Source organism: Natator depressus, chromosome 8 (assembly GCF_965152275.1).
Source record: "Natator depressus isolate rNatDep1 chromosome 8, rNatDep2.hap1, whole genome shotgun sequence".
NCBI classification, from domain to species: domain Eukaryota; kingdom Metazoa; phylum Chordata; order Testudines; family Cheloniidae; genus Natator; species Natator depressus.
Window position 1 is genome coordinate 47,718,660 of NC_134241.1, and position 19,655 is coordinate 47,738,314.

At 43.6% G+C, this 19,655-nt stretch overlaps 1 long non-coding RNA gene across 2 annotated transcripts in view; it reads right to left on the reverse strand.

Annotated features, from left to right (window-relative positions):
- LOC141992836 (uncharacterized) overlaps positions 1–6,118 on the reverse strand; it is a 188,157-nt gene extending 182,039 nt beyond the window's left edge. For both annotated transcript variants that reach the window (XR_012640663.1, XR_012640664.1), the window contains exons 1-2: positions 5,398–6,118; positions 1,801–1,879 (exon numbers count right to left, since the gene is read on the reverse strand). This is a non-coding gene — a long non-coding RNA (uncharacterized LOC141992836). The remainder of the gene's footprint in view (positions 1–1,800; positions 1,880–5,397) is intronic.
- Between the last annotated feature and the right edge of the window lie 13,537 nt (positions 6,119–19,655).

Genomic DNA, 19,655 nt, shown 5'->3' on the forward strand with positions numbered 1-19,655 from the left:
ACTGTCCACAGGGAGAGGGATTAATTCTGTTAGCGGAGCTGGTGGTCATTCACATTCAGTTATTTCTGTTATCACTGGGGGCATGGCCATGACTCCACAGTTTAGGGTGGAATGGCGTTTCGCATTAGAGGTGAATGCTCTCACACTTTCATGCATACACTGATGGCCTTGGAAATTGCTGTGCAACATCAGGGCGAGGCCTTAACTCTGCTTCTTGGGAGATCACAGTTCCATACCCCTCCCTTAGCCTCTGTCAGCCAGCAGCAAGTAGCCCTCGGAGCAATGGTGCTGCACGGAGCACAATCTGGGTCCATCGGACTGCATGAGCAGGAATGCTGGGCACAGAAAATGGCAGGTTTGGTCAGGGAGAGGTAAAGTATTGTTATCATCTCCATTCTTGCCACCATCCCTGCGGGGGCAAGATTAAAGCTGTGTGGGAAGAGTCACCTTAAATCTGCCTTTCCTGGTTTTCCACTGCTTGAGTTTAAGGTAGGCCTGTGTGGGCAGCAGCACCGTGACTCTGCATTTCCTGGGTTTTGTAAGTCTGCAGGTGCTTTTTTCCCCAGTGCTGGTAAGGGTACACACTTGGTTGCAGGGAGGTGGGACCATAACTCAGCTTCTAACATTTCAGTTTGGGGTTTAAATGATGCTACATTCCAGCAGGGCCCAGGGAAAGTTTTTTGATAAGTGATCTTTCCTGTTCTGTTCCCAAAGTGACTGAGCCTGTGACTGGGTCCCCTGCATGGGGTTGAGATACCAATGCAGCACTGCCATGAAATTTATTAGCCCCGATTACAGGCCTCTCTTTAGAGCAGTGGGGCTCAAACATTTTCATACTGTGAGCCACTTACAACCCCTCTTCTCCCTGCCGTGATCCCACATTTTCTCTGAGCAACTGTAGTGCTTGGTAGGTCATCGTAGGGTTGTAGAAAAGACACAAGAGGAAAGTAAGCTCACTTTGATGTGATGGGTACAGGTGCTTAGTTATGGTCCCTTCCTTCTGCATATTTTGCTGTTTACATCCCTTCCCTGCAATCTGAACTCTCACTGGTGGCTTTGAGGGTATTAACCCCACATTTACTATGGTGTGATCCAGATCAGAATCCTATATGGATTCAGATTCCTATATACGATCCAGAAACCTATATGGGGGGGTTTAAGTTTCTTAGGACTATGCACCTTAATTGCCTCCAATCCCCCTCTCCCACCAACCCAATCTCTGTGGTTATTTTGCAGCTTGATTCTGGCTTCTTGTGTTTGCATCCCCTCCAATTTTGAAGTCACGTACACATTTAATCACAATTAAATTCTATCTCCTATATGCAAAGATATGAAGCAGCTACATAGGGGAAAACAGCTGATTGATTTTAAAAAATTGTTTACCAAAAAGCTCCCCAGAGCCCAAAAGTTCTGAATAGAGCCAGTTGAAAATACCCCAAAATGTGCTGTGCTGACAAAATTTCATAGAAATTTTCACAAAAATTTCTGTCCACCATTTTGACTAGTTTTTTTTCCTTCAAAATTAGAAATTTCATTTTTTTTTAAACCAGCTCTGGCTCTAGACAGGAACTAGCAGGCGATCCCCAGCTTGAAAACTCTCATCAAGTTCAGCCTTGCAAGGGAAGCACAGACTTCTCAGATGCGCTCTGTCCACAGACCACAGTTTGAGGGACGACCCTTTACAGGACACAGAATTATACAAACCAAATTCTTATCTAAGCACCGAGATGAACTTTTTGCTTGGATTTTGAACAGAACCAACGTCAATGCATTTTGCATGTCTAAAAGTATTTTCTTTACCTTGCTGCTACCTCGTGCCCTGAATGGAATTGCTGGAATCCTGTGATACGGGCTGTTCTGGCTGGGATCCTGACCCATCCTGAAGAAATAGAAATCACAGAAAATCTATGCTGGTAAGTCTGATAGGCCAATTTTTCAACCACAAGGTCAGAAAGTTCAGATAAGCTTAGGGTAAGCACTTGAACCTAGTGTCTGAATCTACCAAGATGCTCCCATTACTAATTACAGATGATCTAATAAGTACATACTTCTCACACTGCCAAGGCCTAGATGTGGGACGTAACAGAGGACAAAGACCTAAAATAAGGGACATGAAAAAAAAATATCCATGCAGAAAACTGAAAATAACTTCAGGACTCCTTCCTTCAGGTTAAATGGCCTTCTGTAGTCTCTGGCTGTTTTGTACTTTTTTTTAAATCTTTTCTGCTGTAAATACATTTCCAACAATCAAGGGGAGGGGACACCAAATTTATGTGGAACACAGGGAATCTGGGGACTAAAATGAGCGATGCCTCTCATAATAAGTGACACAGGAGGAAATGTGTGGGAAGTTAACTAGCCCCTGGATAGAAGCCATCTGGGAACTGTCCCGTGTCTAGTTGTTGGAGATACTTTTTAGGGGGAGCAGATTGTGCCAGAGACAAGGGAGGATTTCTGGCCACTGATAGGTGAGGCCAGTCTGGAATCTCAATGGCAGCTGGAATAGGAACCTTCATCTTCCCTCAGCCAGCACCAAACCCAACTCCAGTTCTGATCCCACTCTCATATCAGGAGCTGGCAGGCATTGGGGTTGAGGCTGAACTGTTAAGAGGGGAGGGGATCAGGGAGCCCAGGCCTGTGGGGCCAATGCCATCTCCCAGCCCCGCCTCTCCCTGACTTCCAGCCCTGTTGACTGTGGGGGCTTTATCCCAAACTCTGCTACTACCTCCGGGCTCTCAGCTTGGTGGATCACCCCAGGTTATCCCCCCCATACCTCTTTCCGTGCAATCAATGGCAGGTACCCAGCCTGAGTGGTGCTGTGCCCCCGTGTGCCAGGTTGCAATGCCATTCACTCACATTCAGCCTGGCCACCCCTCTGTCATTGTAAGGGCCCTCCCAAACGGGGGCCCAGAGCACACTGCCCCTTGGTTCCTCCCCTGGGTGCGCCGAGACCAGGGGATGGACAGAGACGAGGAAGCCATTGGTCCATTTAAGGCTGGGGAACACAGGGTGATCCAGGGGTGGGAGCGGATCTGAGGAGGGACCTAGTTTTGTTGAGGGAGGAAGCTGGGAAGTACAGGGCTGGGGTTCTGAAGAAAGACCCCTCCAGTAGTTTAAAGGCCTGCATTTTCAAACGTGGGTGCCCAGTGGCCCCTAAATCCATTCTAAATCAGTGGCCTGATGTTGAGAGGTCTTGAGCAACAACATCTCCCATTAGCCTGAATTTACCATCTACCAGGATGAAGCACACTCAAAGGAAGGGGCCTCTGGCGACCTCTCCTCCTATCCAACTCCCAGGCTGGCCCAAACCCCTCCCTGGCAGCAGGAGCAGGAGAGGCAATACATGGCCTGATCCTTCTATCTCAGCAACTTCAAGGCCCCACAAACCCTGAGCCCACACCAACTCCCAATCTCATGAACTTCAAATCAGCAGCTAGTTGCAACACAACCAAAGCACAGGCACAATGACAAGGCCTAAATCTTTTGGACAATTCCATGGAACTGGGGTGGAGCCAAGAGGGCCAGACACTGGCTAGCCAAGCCATCCTAGCTGATGCAGGGCAGGAAGGCCCAGGAGGACCTGGGGGAACTTGCATCCCAGCACATTCACACGTTCTCTAAAACAGAGCAAAGTGCCCCAATCCCTATCCTATACAAAGGATACCCGTGCCCCTCCAGACTATGCCCCCTTGTGGTCATGAGGTGCTTAACATGCAGTTTAGCTTCTCCCACCGCCTAACAATCAAGATAGAGTTCTGTCCAGCTGTTGCAGAAAAACACTCCCCCAGAACCTCTTTCTCCAGCAGTGCTTTCATGCAACACATGATAGGAGCTTGCCCTCAGTTCCCTTTTACCAGGGAGACAAAGGGAGCATGGAAGAAAATACTAAAACCCCAGCTGCAAAAATCACATGTCTCTCCAATGCTAAAGTGCTTCTCTTTAAAAGTTTGCATCCTTTGACATCTTTGCAATTTCTTCATGTTCCCGCTGCTGTTTCTTGGCAATAGATAAGAAAACTTCCAAATCTTACTCTGTGCTGGCAATAATGAGATTCAAAAGAAAAAAGATTTTTTCCTATCTTTCTGCACAAAAAACCCTATGAATCAGAGCCCAGCAGTTCACAAATATTACTCATGTCATCAGCACCAAGAAAAGGGAAGCTGTGAATAGAAAATGTTAAAAATGAACACAAGGCACATTGTTTGCATATCAGAAAAATTAATCTATATAGAAAAGTGTAAAAGCCTGCAATTCAGAAAGCAAAGAATTAGGACAGCCCAGCTGAGAATAATTTTCTAGCCAGTTAATTTAATTGCATAAATCATTCCTTTGTTAGCAATAAAGAGATATAATTAAAATGAGATTGCTTCTCATTCCTATTCTCTAGAAACTAAAGGAATTGATTTTGGGGAAAGCATTCTTCCAAATACCAGATCGGCAAATTACATTTACCTTTTTAGAAACGCTAAATTATTTTACACTAATATCATGGAGGGTTTAATTAATTATAGATCTGCCATATGATCTTAAAGAAATAATTTACTTAATGCCCATAGAACAGAAGTTTGCAAGTGTGCGTGTGCGCGCGTATCACTTTGATAGATGGTCTGCAGATTTTTGCAAACAGGTCAGAAGTTGAACAAGTGGTTGTCAGGAGAAATATGAGGAAATATAATAAATGTTTAAGGGTGGGGGAGGGTTTAAGATTGCCTTGTTTAAAGTACTGCTGCTTATTTGGTATTATATACTTTGACTGGGGTTTTTTGTCCTGAATTCATTTAATTCATGACTTTATTCTAAATGATAATTATTTCTATGTACAAATATTTGAGACCCAGTAATAAGTCTAAACTGACCAGTAATAGAGGAACAATCAGATTAAAGAACACAAAGAAAAGTTTTTAAAAACAGGCTGGACAAACACCAGTCAGGGATGGTCTAGGTTTATAGTTTCCCCTAGCATCACTGTAGCACACCCTGCATGTAAACACAAATCTCTCTCAATTGTACCTAGGTCAGACCATGTAGCCTAGTCTTTCCCCAGGGTTAACCTGGACTGAGACTGAATCAAGTCAGCTTTAATTGTATTATGCACATGTGGGCAGAGGTCACTGCCATGAGAAAACATCTGGGGCAATTAGTCCTCTTCCCACCACCTGGAGCGGCTCACACCTTCCCCTTTCCAGGATCTTCAGGAGGTTGCCAAAGCTGATCCAGCCTGTTGTAATTAGGATGCTTTACTCCCTCTGAACTGTCCTATATATGGCCTTCCCTCAGCCTCCTATGTTGCAAAAATCATTATCGGCTACCCAGATCTGTCCAGGCCAAAAGAGGACAGGAAAGGAAAGGAGAAACTTGTTCAAAGATTGGCCCGTTGAAAGTCAGGGCAGAGCTTACCATGGTGGATTCATCATCACCATGGCAAATCCCAAACTGCTGTAGCCTCCTTGCAGACCGAGTGCCATCTGGATCGATTTCCCGCTAGGTCCTTAAGAGGGTCTGGCAGGTTATTCAGTCTGCGTCCATCATTCGTGATCTTATTGCACCACTGAAGCTCTTGGTGACCATGTGATCACTGCAATTGGTTGTGGGCAAATCCTGGAGCTGGAGGATTTGGAATTTGAGAGTTAAACAGACACATTTGATCTATTCCTTTGAAATTCCCAGGAAAAGTATTGCGTTGCTATGGAAACTCACTGTAACCTGGGTTTTTCATCTTTTTCTTTGCAGGGCCATCATCTTCTACAGTCTCTGGCCTCTTCTCAGTCTGCTCCTGTTCCTCCCAAAATGGGGGCATGGTTCCTGTGGGGAGACTAGAATAAACTGCTCTCCTCTGCTTCTGCCAGTTGCTATATTCTTCCATCTACATTCCTGCCCCTCTCTACATACCAGTCTGCATATCAGCCTGCAAGCTCTAAGGGTTCCTTCTTTGGCAAGTCATCTGACTTGGCTTTTGTTTCCCTCTGCCAGTCTCAGCTGTTACAGCCCCTGGGCTTTTTCCTTATGGGAAGAAAAAGAGCCCATTTGTGAATCAAACAGTACACTTGGTCTTTGTTCAGAAAGAAACCCACTGCACTCTTCGCCTGTTGGATTACCTTCCAGATCAATCCGTTGCCTACCCTTGTTGCACTGTTACTCTGAGAGTCTTTCTGCTTATCAGGAGCAATCCAAGTCCAGATACTTCAGCCTTTCATTCCCAGGAACTCCACCGGTTCTCCCTGAAAATGTGCATAGGAAATGAGACCAAACGCAGAAGGCAGGATCCGTGAAATAGCTGGTGAGGAGAGGAAACTGATTCAGCATCTGCAACAGGGCAAGCGTGTGATTAGAGCAGTCGCGTTAAATCAAAGCAAGGGAGGTGTGAGGAAAGCTGGCCCAGCGGTTAAGGCAGTAACCTGAGATTTAGGAGACCTGGGCTTTATTCCCTCAGTGACCTTGGACAAGTCACTTAGGCCTGGATTTTTAAAGGTCATTAGGTGTTGCTGTGCCACACCTAACTGATTTAGGATCCTAACCCTCATTTCCAAAAGGGATTTAGGAACTATGGAACCAAAATCCCATTGACAGTCACTCAGATTTAGACTCCTAAGTGCCTATAGCACTTTTGAACATGCGATTTAGGTTCCTAAATCAGATAGGTATTACGCTGCTGAGCGCAACCACCCCCAGCTACCTTTAAAAATCTGGGCCTGTGTCTCTGGGCCTCAGTTCCCCATCTGTGCAATGGGAGAATAGCCAGGCCCTACCATACAGGAGTGTTTTGAGGATAAATCCATTCAAGATTCTGCGGCACTCAGATACTATGGTGACCAGGGAGTGGGGGGGGCGGATAAGTACCTTACACATGTAACCCTTCTGCCCGTCAGAGTTGGCAGCAACAAGGACCGGGCTCAGTATCTAGGGGTTCCGTTTCAACAACACAATGCAAAACTGGCTCAAGCTCCCACCCAGTGACCTGGGACAATTACATGCCACCCCCCTGGGCTCCCCTAAGAGGCAATACTTCCCCTCTTTCAAGCACAGAGTCTGAGTGTAGCAAAAGCCTTTTAATAAAGGAGGGAAACAAAGCAGCATTATGTTGGGGAAACACCACAAACAGGATTCATAACACAAACCATGAGCAAAAAACCCACCCCCAAGTAAATTTGGCAGTGTCCTTTTCCCCCTCAGAGTCTTAAGTCCAGCAACCGAACAGTCACCCCACCCACAGTTTGACCTTGATCAGTGCAGCCCCAGAGTTCAGAAATTATCTGCAGAGTTTACCTCCCAGCCTGGGTGGAAGTGGAGGGAGGTAAGGGGGGCATCTTACATGCTCCGCTGCTCGGGTCGACGGCCGAGTGCCATGCCTCTCCATGGGGTTCTGCTGCAGTCTTCACCATCAGCTGTGCCTTGCCGCAACCCGTCCTGCTTTCCGCTCCTCTCCGCCAACCGCCATGCTCTCCACTCTGCTCGCCGCTCCTCTCCACTAGCCATCCTGCTGTCCACTCCTCTCTGCCAACCACCCTGCTAGCTGCTCCCCAGCTTGTCTTCAGGCCCCCGCTCCTTAACACAGCTCTGTGATCTCAGTTCTTAGTAACTACAACTCTTTAGTGAGTTCAGCTCTCAGTGAATTTAGCTGGTAGTAGGGGGGCCCCAGTGCTGGTGCATCACTAGCCCAAAGTAGGTTCGATGCTTAGATCTAGGTATCAGTGATTTCAGCTCTGCAGCATGTAACAAGACTCCTAATGGAGTCAAAATTAGCTCTGTTATTACATGGTGTAGAGAGGAGGGGTCAAAGTAGTGTTTAGGACCCTCAGAAGGGGCCCACACTACCAGATACACACCTGTCCCCAGCCTCTCTCTCAATTCACTGGGTTTTGGAACCCATATCCCTTGCCTAACAAGTGCTGCTTAGTTGAGGATGAGTCCCTCCATCAGAAAATGCCAAGTAGAGTTCTACTATCCTTGATTCACATAACCAGGATAACAGTGCTTTATTACTCCTGCCCCAATAACAAAGAGAGAGTGGGGATCCCACAGCAGCCAAAGTGACCATTTGGGCAGGCAGTCCATCATGTTAGGCAGGGCGAGTGTGCCCATGCAAACTAGATCAGCCCCTGAAGTCCTTTTCCACAGCTCACCACCAGATGTCAGGGTAGAGCTCATTCTGACTCTGCTTACACACAGAACACGACATCCCATGAAACTTTGTCTCTTCTCTAGCCCGTGCCTTTCTGGGAGTAACATGAACAGCTTGAGAATGGCTAGGCAGGTGGGGAGCCATGATCACTGTTGTCAGGCTAAGGATTGTGCACATGGTGTTACATTTATTACCCTACCTCCCACTCAGCACACCTATTTGCCTCATCCACCTAGTACATCTTATTTTGACTACAAGCTCTTTGGGCAGAGACGGTCACACACTGTATGTTTGCACAGCACCTAGTGCAGCCTGATTGTGGCCGTTAGGCATCACTGCCATATTAATAATAAATAAAGAACAATACTGAATGAGCCCAGAGCCAAGCCCAGCACGGATAGTTCTTGCACCAGATTGAAGACACTTTCTCACATTATCTGTGAACACCAACGCAGCTTCTGGGAGCTGTCACTGGATCCTACCACTTTGGTGGGTCTGCCCTAACTGCTCCTACCAGTAAGGATACCAGAGCACAAAGAAAGAGCCAGAAGAGAGATGGAACCTTTCATGGAAAGCCAATGGCAAAGGAGAACAAAGATACTGTAGCAGCACTGATACATACAGGATAATTCAGGGACCGTACACTAATGCATCCACCTGTATGTTAATATTCTTCCACATACTGGTAGTAGACTCCACAACAATTGGTGTCGTGTAAATGCCCATAGAGGTACCATACAATCACAGAAATTAGAAATGGAGAAGGCCTCAAGAGCCACAAAGGGAAGATGCTATCTAAGTGCCATGCAGTGACCTAGTCTGTCCCACCACCCTGCTACAGTATTCATCCTTCCAATGCTTTGTGCAGTCTAACTGGGCAATGGGGCTTCCACCACTTCCCATGGGAAAGAAAGACATTCTGCAGCCTAGTAGATCTTCCATATCCAGCTTAATTTTTCCTTAATTACATCCCACTATTATGTGGGAGTTTACTATCCTAGGTATAGCCCTTGGCCCACCCTACGTGATTTCTATTGGGTGCACCCACCCCCCACCCCACACACACACACACACACACACCATTGAAACCGACTGTGGAGTTTTTGTACCTTCCTCTGCGGCATCTAGTACTAGCCAGAGAGGCCACTGCACTAGATGGACCTTGGATTTGATCCCGCCTGCCTATTCCTAAGCAAGGTATATTAGTGTAATGCAGGAGACCAGAGATCAATATCCAAGCTCAAACCCCCCTGCCCTGGAAGTATCATGGAGTCATTACGTCAATTACTCCTCTTAGGGAACAACATACACATACCAGTGAGTGTCAAAATCCTACTTGGCCATAACTACAGTAACCAACTGCAGGTGAGGAGGAAACGGGGAAAATTAAGGATTATCCTGGGGGGGGTCTAATAGAAAACCGAGGACCTTTCCTCCCCAGGGAGCCCACTCCTCTGGCTGTGACATTTCAACACAGATACACGCCTGTCTGCCATAGTCTATGGGTATAAGGTCACAATGATCAGAACAGCTTCTCCCTCTTAGGATAACTCACATCAGGCACAACCTGAGCTTGGGCGGACACTGCAGAGATGCAATGCAGCACAGCCAGTCAGCACATGCCCAGCCCTCCAACCTCACATCTAGCACGATCACTGATGGAAACAGACACCAGTAGATTGGTCTATCCCATATTTGCAAGAGATTTATGCTTTCCATATAAATCATTACCTCATTCATATAAAGGACCATGGAGCTACGCTGATCTATGCTAGCGGAAGACCTGGTTCCAAAGCTATATCCCTCTTCCTTGCAAGAGGTGAGCCACAATCCAGCAGTTACAGTACCTGCTCACTTCCCTTGGCTAGCCACTTTGCATTGCCATCATCATCATCGTACCTGTCTGTACATAGAGGACTGCAGGTTCCAGGGCTGTCAAGCTAAAGGCGAGTCAGGGCTTAGGCCAAAAGAGAAGGCATTTTGACATGTTATCCCATTGCAATGCAATGCAATTTTTCATGGATCATGAAAGCTAATTTGTGACATGAAAATTTTGTCTCCTCCAAAACATGAAAGCTATTCTGGCAAAACAATGATCCCAGAAAATTTAGATGCCTCTTCCCAGTCTCTTGGGGTAGCCTGCTCTCACCAGTGCTCAAGGCCTCTCTTGTATGGAAATGCTTTTAATGTAGCTAGTAGAACACACATGTTTTATCAAAAAAATTTTATATATATACACATACATATACACATATACATACACATATATAAATAAAAAAATATACATTTTTGTTTCCTTTCAAAATTCAAAAAATTTTGATCCACTCTCCTAGCCAGTATCTCTTTATTTGAGAGAGCCATACAAGCCTGAAACTGCAAAGTCTTATTCCAGGGGCTGCAGATTCAGCAGAGATCCCCTTTGCATTAGCAGATCTGGGGGCAGAAACAAAGGTTAGGTCAGACTGGGCTCGTACATTTTCCCTGTGACAACAGTGCCACCAAGTGGCCAAATGTACACTTGTATCTTTCCTATGCCTTCTCCTCATCTCTTTCACTATCAGACATTGGTCCAATGAAAGATATTCCCTCACCCACCTGGTCTCTCATATACCCTGGGTACAACACCGCTGCAAACATTCTCCTTTTTCTCTCATAATGTACAGTGAAGGACAGGACACTTTTAGTCATTTAGAACAGTTTAAAAACCCCTCTCCCCAAACCCAGGTTAGCCCTTACCACCTTGATTGGGCATACCATGTCCAAAATGGGTCTCCTTGAGCTGTGTTTGACAACTGCTTTTTGAGTAAAGCACCATTCTAGACAGGTCTAAAGGGGTTCGTTCCTTCCTGCAAGGTGAGAATCTGCAAATCCCTCCCTATGGGAAAGTGGTGGAGTGAAGGCAAAGATGGGGCATGCACAGGCTCTTAATCCTTAGATCGTGTTGCTCCTGTTTACACGCCCCAAGTGACTGCTCTAAGAGTATATTGCAGGACACCCATTTTGCCTACGGTTGCAGCTTGCCAGGATCCACACAGCTGCTTCAATTCTGCATAAAATGGAGATTGTCATCTCCCTCTAATGTGGAGACAACATATCCCACTCTTCACTGCGGTCTTCCCTTTCAATAGGGATTTTAAATTGTATTAATTCAGTGCTAGTGAAAGGTACCACACCTTGGCAGGTCTAGAAATGGGGAACCCTCTCTTACCTAAATAGCATTACTCATGTGAGTATAGTTACACAGGTGCCTAAGTGTTTGCAGGATTGGGGCCTTGGACTTTTTACATAAACCAAACTGCAAACACATTGAAAGTGTGTTCTCACGTGCTAAGAATCTACAGTAACTTTATCAAGTAGCAAAGTGTATGTACTGTAAACCCTCCCGAGAATTATGCTTTTTTTTTTATTACAATGCCTCATTTAATTCTAAACTATAGTCTTTGACCCAGATACTGCCAACACTTAGGCACAAGTTTAACTTTACAGGCATTGCATAAAGTTACTCAAGACGTGTCTATAGGATCAGATATATTAATCCTACCCTGCTGTTTCCTGTTTATTTTAACTATTGCCATTTTCTATATTGCTTTTCATATTTAACCCTTGCCTTTCTTTATGTTACCTTAACTCTTACCCTCTTTTATTGGAACCATAACCATTTTTAATCAGTTAAATAACTTATTTTTAACCTTATTTTATTTCTGGTATTCTTATAGGTATTTCTTACTTTATTATTTTTAGCCTGTGCCTATTTTGATTGGTGATAAAGCAGGTGAACAACCCATAGCAGCACAGCAATAGTCATTGATGAAGATGTCTGGAGTCCTGGGGATGATGTTGAATTTGGCAGGAATCAAGCGATCATATCAAAGGACAGAACAGCTGGAATCTGAAGCTGAAACTTCAAGGGAAGCAAGGGCTTCCAAGCCCAGGCCCCCATAGCAGCAGTCAGTACGGGGGGGCTACTGATGTGACCCAGTTCCATCATCCAGTTGTTAAATTTTCAAACAGGTACCTTCATGCTTTCTCAGGCTTGGAAGGGACTTCCTGTAAACACTCACAAAGCTCCTCGTTACCCTCATTAAACACTCACCTTTCCCATGATGCCTACAAAAAACACGACAATGGTTAGACCACTGTGTGCTGACCACAGCCTATCATGCTCACCAATAGCATCTCGTTTCCTTGTACGCCCCCATCTGTCTGTATCCATCTGTTATCTCATACTTTTAAGCAGCTGGGGACAGGGACCACCTTTTTGTTCAGTCTTTGTATAGCACCTAGCACAATAGGTTCCTTGGTCCATAACTACAGCTCCTAGCTGCTACAGTAATACAAATAAATACTACTATTCTGGTTGAAAAGTTTGCCAGCCTGTCAGGCAGCAGAAACATCATCATGGTTACAAGTCACAATCACAAACCATTGCTCAGCAAGTAGTTAAGCGGTTCACTGAATAGTGATTAAAATTGGAAAATCAAAGTCTGCTCATGTGATTTGTGAGCAGGAAAAACCTGCCAAATGGGGAAAATTATAATTTTTAATTAGTAAGTTGATCAGCTCCCCCAAGTAATTTAGAGATTATTTATCCAAAGTATCACTTTTCACACCTACATAATCTTAACACTGTATGAACGGCTTGTTATAAATTGTGTGCACTTGGCATTGATGAGTAGTGCAACCACAACACAATTGATTAAGCCATTGTGCCTAGGGTATTTGTAGCCTTATTCTTCCTGTCAGTCTGAGCAGAGTCCTTTTACTTAGCAGAAGTGCTCAATACAAAACCATCACAGCTAGCATCCACGAAAGCCTAGTGCTGGAATCCCAATGGCGCTTGCCTCCTCACTAGAGGTACACAGAATACAGCACTATTAAATATTTTAAAAGGACTCTAACCACACATCTCATGGCCTTTCTGCAGTAGGGTTGGCTACTGTATTAGCTACCTCATTTTGAAATGGGAGTAAACGCATCAGTTAGGCAGTACATAAAGCATGAGATTGTTCAGAGCTGCAGGCAGCCTTTTGCAATGCCTAACAATTTTATTGACCCTACAAACTTAGGAACAATGCTACATATCCTTATGTGGCAGTGGCTGCCACTTGTTGCCTGATCTGTTTATTAGGTATCCTTTAGAGTCTCCAATGTAAGATGCCGTGGTCTGGCTGGGTTCAGCTGCCTCTATATCAGCCACAGAATTATTAGAATGAGGACTCTGGTGTACATTGGAGAGGTACTCACGCTTAGGGAAGACTTTTTGAACTGTAATAGTTTTATTAGGTCAGCAAGATCGAACACTACAGCACAGTAGACAGATCATTCAAAATGTCCAGCACTCACATATTCACATAATCCTTCTTGGGGAACTGAAGCTGCGAAGATATCAACAGCAAAATAACTGGCTACACACAATATTATCTTCATACACAACACACAAGCATACACTGCTTTTGTGTACAGTTTTGTAACAATCCTGATGTAGAGGGCCTCAAAATTCGTTTGTAAAGGGTGATCTGCTCCACTTAAGAAACCAAACCCTCCCAGAAGCCACGTGGACAAGCAAGAGAGATACTCTGAGGAACTCTGATCAAGTGATCAGGCAAATCATAACTCATCTTGAAGGGACTGGTCACTCATCTTCCAGAGAAGAAGCCAAAAGTTGTCTCACGCTATGAGAACCCTTGAGATTGAACAGGAGATTTTTCTCTCATCTTCTTCACTTGTGTAGGTCTATTACTAGCTAGCTAATCTGGTTTGATTGCTTTCTCTTTCTCCACCAGTAAGTGATGGGTGGAAGTGTTCAATTTTACACCCCAATGTCCCAACACAGGAGTTAAGCTCTTTTTCCCATTATAATGGGCTTGACAATTAAAGAGGCACTGATCACAGAATTAAAAATTAATGGTAATTTAGGTATAAGTGATGATTTGATCATGTGTATGATGTGCAAACAGAATAAAGTCCAGACTAGTGATATATATCTATAGATATCGATACTGGGTGCTTTAAAAGGGCAATTTCACACCTCTGAAAATGATTGAGCCAAATCAGCTGGGAGGAAGAATTTTATCAGAAAAAGGTGACTGATCATTGAGAATTATTTAAGAACACTTTACCAGATGCCAAAAAAGCCACAATCAAGGAAGGAGGTTGTATTGGTTAAAAATCAACCTGGTTTAGAGGGCAAGCGAAGGCAGTTATATATTTTATTTTTTATAACAATGGAAGAAAGGGGGAGTGGAGAGTAATGAATATAAATCAAAAGCTAGGAATTGTAGAAAATTGATAAGGGAAGCTAAGGGGCACAGGAGAAATCTACGGCTAGCAGAGTTAAGGAAAATATAAAATTTAAGTATATTAGGAAGAAAAAGAATCTTAACAATGGTATTGGTCCATTACTAGATGAATATGATAGAATTATCAATAATAATGCAGAAAAGGCAGAAGTAATTAATAATTATTTCTGTTCTGTATTTGGGAAAAACATGATTAGTCATATATGACAACTCTTTCCATTCCAGTAGAGCTTCAGCAGAATGTTAAATAGCAACTACTAAAGTTAAATATTTTTAAAATCAGCAGGTTGGAATAATTTGCATCCAAGAATTTTAAAAGAGCTGACTACATAATTTGCTGGACCGTTAATGTTGATTTTCACTAAGTCTTGGAACAGGAGGAAAGTTCCAGAAGACTGGAAGAAAGCTAATCTTAAGCCAATATTTAAAAAACAGTAAACCAGAGGAACTCAGTAATTATAGGCTTCACAGTATGACATCAATCCCAGGCAAGATAATGGAGTGGCTGACACAGGAATTGATTAATAAAGAATTAAATGAGGGTAATATAATTAATGTCAATTAGCATGGGTTTATGGAAGATAGATCCTGTCTAACTTGATATCTTTTTGTGATGAGATTACAAGTTTGGTTGATAAAGGTAACAGAGTTGATGTAATATACTTACACTTCTGTCAGGCATTTGATTTGGTACTGCATGACATTTTGCTTAAAAAACTAGAAAGAAAATTAACATGGCACAGATTAAATGTATTAAAGAGCTGGCTAACTGATAGATATCAAAATATAATTGTACAGGTGGTCTCAAACAGGTGTGCTTCTAGTGGGGTCCTGCAGGGATCAGTTCTTGGCCCTACACTATTTAACATTATCAATGACCTGGAAGAAAACAAAATCACCGATAAAGTTTGCAGATCACACAAAAAATGTGGGAGAAGTAAATAGAGGATAGGTCACTGATATCAAGTGATCTATATCACTCTGTAAGCTGGGCTCAGGCAAACAATATCCATTTTAATATGGTCAAATGTAAATGTATACAGCTAGGAACAAAAAGAATGTAACACATACTTACATGATGGGGGATTATCCTGAGATGCAGCGATTCAAAAAGATTGAGGGTTGTGGTAGATTATCAGATGAACATGAGCTCCCAGTGCCATGCTGTGGCCAAAAGGGCTAATGCAATCCTTGAATGCATCAACAGGGGAATCTCAAGTAGAAGCAGAGAGGTTATTTTATCTCTGTATATAGCACTGGTGTGACTGCAACTGGAATACTGTCCCCGTTTCTGGTATCCACAATTCAAGAAGGATGTTGATAAATTGGGGAGGATTCAGAGAAGAGCCACAAGAATGATTAAAGGATTAGAAAACATGCCGTATAGTGATAGAGTCTATTTAGCTTAGCCAACAAGGTTAAGGAGGAACTGGAGTACAGTCTGTAACTACATACATGGGGAGCAAATATTTGCTAATGGGCTCTTCAATCCAGCAAAGAAAGGTATAGCACAATTCAATTGTTGGAAGCTGAAACTAGACAAATTCAGGCTGGAAATACGGTGTAAGTTTTTACCAGCGAGAGTAATTAACAACTGGAACAATTTACCGAGGGTTGTGGTGGATTCTCCATCACTGAATTTTTAAATCAAGTTTGGATGTTTTAGTAAAAGATCTGCTCTAGGAATTATTTTGGGGATGTTCTATTCTGACCTCCTGTATAACACTGGCCATAGATCACTTCAATTGGCTCTTCTGGCCTTGAATCTATGATGGCTGTGTTGCAGACTGTCTTTAGGACAGCAGCTAACTGCCTAGAAAACCATCCTCATCTCCAAAATTTCTCTATTGAAGATGGTCCTTCAGGTAATTTTTCCATGGACTAATGATTACAGAATCCTGCAACGAGACTGACTCATGCAAAGGGACTACTTTTGATCAACTGATCGAACGGGTATGACAAGGGATATGCAAGCCCACCTGCTCTGTGGACACACCAATATGGCATAAATGAGATCTCAGACAACAGTATAAATGAACAGCGTTCCCTCCTCAGATATTGGAGATATGCTCACTCATACACACAGAGTCATATCCTCCAGAGAGCTCACTTTCCCCCTAAAAGAAGCTGTCATAAATATAAAGAACTGGAAGCAGCGAGAGAAACAGAAAAAAAAACCCAAGAGGCTGCCCACAGGAGAGCTATGGAGGCAGCGAAAGAGGCAGAAAAGAACCAAGAGGCTGCCCACAGGAAAGCTATGGAGGCAAGGGACAAAGAACTGAAGAAGGAAAAAAGAGAGGAAGCATGCACTGGAGATGGAGAAGGCAAAGGCTCAGCAGAATATACCAACAAACCTTAGCAATCCTTCTCCAGGTACCACTTCCCATCCCAGAAAGTTCCCCACCTACACGGCAGGCGATGATACTGAGGCCTTCTTAGAAAACTTCAGAAGGACCTGCCTTGGGTACAGCATCTCTACCGACCAATACATGGTAGAGCTGAGGCCTCAGCTCAGTGGACCCCTAGCTGAGGTGGCGGCTGAAATGCCTAAGGAACACATGAACCAGTAGGAACTGTTTAAAACCAAGGCGAGAATCAGAATGGGGCTAACACCTGAGCGTTCCCGTCAGTGGTTCAGAGCCCTAAGGTGGAAACCAGACGTGTCACTTACCCGACATGCCTACCACATTGTGAAACATTGGGATGCCTGGATATCAGGAGCAAGTGTTAATCTCCAGAAGATTTGCCCTTCCTAATGCAAATGGAACAGTTCTTAGAGGGTGTTTCTGAGGAAATAGAAAGATACATCCTAGATGAGAAGCCCAAAACTGTAATCGAGGCAGGGGAGATTGGAGCCAAATGGGTGGAGGTGGCAGAAAAGAAACAGATCCAATCCTTCTTAGGCTTGGCTGGTTATTACAGGCAATTTGTACCGCAATACAGCCAAATTGCCACCCCACTGACAGACCTAAGCAAAAAGAAACAGCCAAATGCCGTTCAGTGGACCGAAAAGTGTCAGAAGGCCTTTAATCAGCTTAAAGTGACACTCATGTCTGACCCTGTACTAAGGGCCCCAGACTTGGACAAACCATTCCTAGTAACCACAGATGCGTCCGAGCATGGTGCAGGAGCAGTCTTAATGCAGGAAGGACCGGATCAAGAATTCCACCCTGTAGTGTTTCTCAGCAAGAAGCTGTCAGAGGGAAAGCAACTGGTCAATCACTGAAAAAGAATGTTACGCCATAGTCTATGCTCTGGAAAAGCTACGCCCATATGTTTGGGGACAGCTTTTCCACCTGCAAAGCAACCATGCTGCGCTACAGTGGCTTCATACCGCCACGGGAAATAACAAAAAACTTATTCGGTGGAGTTTAGCTCCAAGATTTTGACATACAACACATCTCAGGAGCTTCTAACAAAATGGCTGATGCACTCTCCCGTGAAAGTTTCCCAGAATCAACTGGTTAAAATCGTCCTTGAGATGTGGAAAATATTGTTAGTCTTTATGTACTTGGTAGTATATTTAGAGATGCATGTGTCTTATTAACTTGGTTTTCTCCTAGAGCTCCAGGAAGAAATCACAGCCAGAGTTTCACCCTATCTGTGTGATTTGGGGGGAGTGTCATAAATATAAAGGGAAGGTAAACACCTTCCAAATCCCTCCTGGCCAGAGGAAAAACCCTTTCACCTGTAAAGGGTTAAGAAGCTAGGATAACCTCGCTGGCACCTGACCAAAATGACCACTGAGGAGACAAGATACTTTCAAAGCTGGAGGGGGGAGAAACAAAGGGTCTCTGTCTGTGTGATGCTTTTGCCAGGAACAGAAAAGGAATGGAGTCTTAGAACTTAGTAAGTAATCTAGCTAGATATGCATTAGATTATGATTCCTTTAAATGGCTGATAAAATAAGCTGTGCTGAATGGAATGGAGATTTCTGTTTTTGTGTCTTTTTGTAACTTAAGGTTTTGCCTAGAGGGATTCTCTGTTTTGAATCTGATTACCCTGTAAGGTATTTACCACCCTGATTTTAGAGGTGATTCTTTTACTTTTTTTCTTCAATTAAAATTCTTCTTTTAAGAACCTGATTGCTTTTTCATTGTTCTTAAGATCCAAGGTCTGTGTTCACCTATGCAAACTGGTGAGGATTTTTATCAAGCCTTCCCCAGGAAAGGGGGTGTAGGGTTTGGGAGGATTTTGTGGGGAAAGAAGTTTCCAAGTAGGCTCTTTCCCGGTTATATATTTGTTAGATGCTTGGTGGGGGCAGCAATAAAGTCCCAGGGCAAAAGGTAAAAGAGTTTGTATCTTGGGGAAGTTTTAACCTAAGCTGGTAAAAATAAGCTTAGGGGGTTTTCATGCAGGTCCCCACATCTGTACCCTAGAGTTCAGAGTGGGGAAGGAACCTTGACAGAAGCATAGTTATTCCCCACCACCACCAAAAAGCACCTGAATGTGTGTGACCTCTATTGATCTCTGAAGCAGTATAGTCCTATATAAAGCTCTCCTCCCTTCCCTGGTATTCCGAACATATGAAAGAAAACAGCTTCCCTCCTTTGCCTAGTGGTACAGGATCAGGGTCACCTGTCAGGGTTTATAACCTTACACCTTTGTGTTATTTTACTTCTTTGGGGACAACATAATTCTGCGTATGTTTTGTTTACATACATTTTAGACAACTACATAGATATTATGTTAACTGTAGCACGTGCATATTAAACCTATATATCAGGACACATGCCTTGGAACAATATAACCCCAAAATGTTGCTCCATGTACTGCAGGTTGCTGAGGCATTAAGTTAATTGGTAATAACTGGTAATGAGAGGCAACATGATCTTGTGCATTGAGCATAGAACTAGAAGCAGATTCCAGAATTCTAACCCTGTTTATGACACTTACACTTGCTACATAGACAAGTCACTTAATTGGTGTCTCAGTCTCTATATTTGAGAAATGGGACTGTACTAATATACATGCCTACCTCACAGTGGTACTTGTGTATTGCAACATGTGGATAAATAAGAGGAGGACCATGTTTCAATTACACCATTGGTAATATTAAAATCTTTTATGGTCTCAGAACTCAATGAAGATGTCTAGCATGTAACATATAATTACTGGACTGAAAATTATAGTAAGTTATATTCACTCACTTGAAAAATGATTGATGTTTAGATCATTAGTTCTCAAATAACCATCTGTGATAGTTAGAGAGTATATTTAGGTGATATGAAAAGTAT